Here is a 3001-nt window from a genome sequence, read left to right as displayed (position 1 = left end):
CAAAGGTGAGTCCTCTATCTACCTCTATGACTTGTACACTCCCTTGTACACTCCCTCAATCTATTATTTGAAATCCATGACATAACCTCACTCTGTTGCTACATCTCTCTCTCTCTCTCTCTCTCTCTCTCTCTCTCTCTCTCTCTCTCTCTCTCTCTCTCTCTCTCTCTCTCTCTCTCTCTCTCTCTCTCTCTCTCTCTCTCAATTCAATTTCAATTCAATTCAAGGGGCTTTATTGGCATGGGAAACATATGTTAACATTGCCAAAGCAAGTGCTTTCTCTCTCAAGTACACACACACACACACACACACACACAAAGCACTTCCCTTTGGGCAGCACACCAGGTATTTGCCTTGGCTATGGCGATCAGATTGGCTGCCTGATACAAACACACACTCTCAAACAATCAATGTTGGGTTTGTGGGAACAGTTTCTGGTAAAATACCTTGAAAACTGTTTGATGTAAACTTTGTATTGAAAACAGCTACCAAGAAACAAGACAGGCCAGTGGTAACACAACCCTTCTCAAATTCCTACAGTCAGAGCCAGCCTCAAAGAGCTGCCTGCACGCTGACGGCCTTACCAGACACACACACACACACACACACACACACACACACACACACACACACACACACACACAGCTAACTTTCGAAATATGTTTAACCCCTTGCACCTATTTACAGAATTGTCAGGCACTAGAACACTTCATGAGAAGATGCTTTCTATGCCTAAATCAATTTTATGTTCAAATTGTGCTATGATGAAGAGGGGTGGAGTGTGATTACTGTCATAATATTTGACAGGTCATCATAAATACTTCGTATTCCTTTGGAAGTCTCAGAAGATAGAAGGATGGGCAACAGTTAAACTCGCTACGTCAGCATTCACATAATGCACATTAATTTTCCATTGCTGCCCCCTCCCCTTTCTCTCTTCCCCTTCACTCTCTCTCTCTCACTCTCTCTCTCTCTTCCCCTTCACTCTCTCTCTCTCTCTCTCTTTCTCCCCTCTCTCTCCTTCTCTCCCTCTTACCCTCTCTCCCACCGTCTCTTTATCTCTCTATTCCTCTCTTCCCTCTCTTTATTTCACCCTCTCCCTCCACCCTCTCCCTCCCTCTTGGTCCCTATCCCATCTCCCTCTCATCCTCTCTCTCTTTTCTCTCAGCAAAGTAGTCCAATTCTTTGGAAGAGTTTGGTTTCACTGGTCCAGGCGCATGTTATTGTGACTCTTCCAGACTCTTCAGGAGAGAGAGGGAGAGAGAGCGAGCGAGAGAGAGAGGGAGAGAGAGAGGGAGAGAGAGCGCTAGAGAGAGAGAGAGAGAGAGAGAGAGAGCTAGAGAGAGAGCTAGAGAGAGAGCTAGAGAGAGAGCTAGAGAGAGATAGAGAGAGATAGAGATAGAGAGAAAGATGAAAGATGCTCCTCACCCCACCTCTGTGAGGTATTTCCATGGATCCCAGTTTGCCATCACATTCTCTGACATTCCTCTTTTTCTTTTCATTTTCTCTCTCTTTCTATTTCTCCAAATCACCTCATTTCATCATCCTTTCAGTATGCCCACTCAACACTCTCTTTACTCAGTTAACTCTTTACTCAGTTAACGTTCCATTGGCAGGACAAAAGTACATCATTGGTTTTGCCTACATAACTTTTATGTCTCTTGGTCCTTGAAATCCTTCTCTCCCTCATGAGTACAACGTTTTACATTTTAGTCATTTAGCAGACGCTCTTATCCAGAGCAACTTACAGTAGTGAATGCATACATTTCATACATTTTTCATACATTAAAAAAAATTAATAATAATTCCCGTACTGGTCCCCCGTGGGAATCGAACCCACAACCCTGGCGTTGCAAACACCATGCTCTACCAACTGAGCCACACGGGACAGTGTGTTAGGTAATATACCTTGACTTAAATAGAGAGAAAACACACAAATCAAGCATAACTTTTAACCCTAGACAGTCCCCTAGTGTAAGGGGTGCGTGACTGGCTGCAGGGAAGTCAGGCGAGCAGAAATTGGAGTACTTTAATGATGCAAAAAACAAACGTCACCCAGAACAGCAAAATACGGGTTGAAACAACCCGTCGCCAACCAGTCAGAAATGTACAAAACACTTACAACAAACAATTCCACACACAGACATGGGGGGGAACAGAGGGTTATATACACATCAAATAATGAGGGAATGTAAACCAGGTGTGTGGGAAAACAAGACAAAACAAATGGAAAATGAAAGGTGGATCGGCGATGGCTAGAAGACCAGTGACGTCGACCGCCGAACGCCGCCCGAACAAGGAGAGGAACCGACTTCGGTGGAAGTTGTGACACCTAGACAGTCCCCTAGACAGTTCCTTAAATGCCCTAACCCTAGACAGTCCCCTAGACAGTTCCCCTAGACAGTGCCCTAGACAGTCCCCTAGACAGTTCCTTAACAGCCCTAACCCTAGACAGTCCCCTAGACAGTCCCCTAGACAGTTCCTTAACAGCCCTAACCCTAGACAGTCCCCTAGACAGTTCCTTAACAGCCCTAACCCTAGACAGTCCCCTAGACAGTCCCCTAGACAGTCCCCTAGACAGTCCCCTAGACAGTTCCTTAACAGCCCTAACCCTAGACAGTCCCCTAGACAGTTCCTTAACAGCCCTAACCCTAGACAGTCCCCTAGACAGTCCCCTAGACGGTTCCTTAACAGCCCTAACCCTAGACAGTCCCCTAGACAGTCCCCTAGACAGTCCCCTAGACAGTCCCCTAGACGGTTCCTTAACAGCCCTAACCCTAGACAGTCCCCTAGACAGTCCCCTAGACAGTCCCCTAGACAGTCCCCTAGACAGTCCCCTAGACAGTCCCCTAGACAGTTCCTTAACAGCCCTAACCCTAGACAGTCCCCCTAGACGGTTCCTTAACAGCCCTAACCCTAGACAGTCCCCTAGACAGTCCCCTAGACAGTTCCTTAACAGCCCTAACCCTAGACAGTCCCCTAGACAGTTCCTTAACAGCCC

Source organism: Salmo salar, chromosome 12 (genome assembly GCF_965601325.2).
Source record: "Salmo salar chromosome 12, fSalSal1, whole genome shotgun sequence".
Lineage (NCBI taxonomy): Eukaryota > Metazoa > Chordata > Actinopteri > Salmoniformes > Salmonidae > Salmo > Salmo salar.
This window is presented reverse-complemented; position numbering follows the sequence as displayed.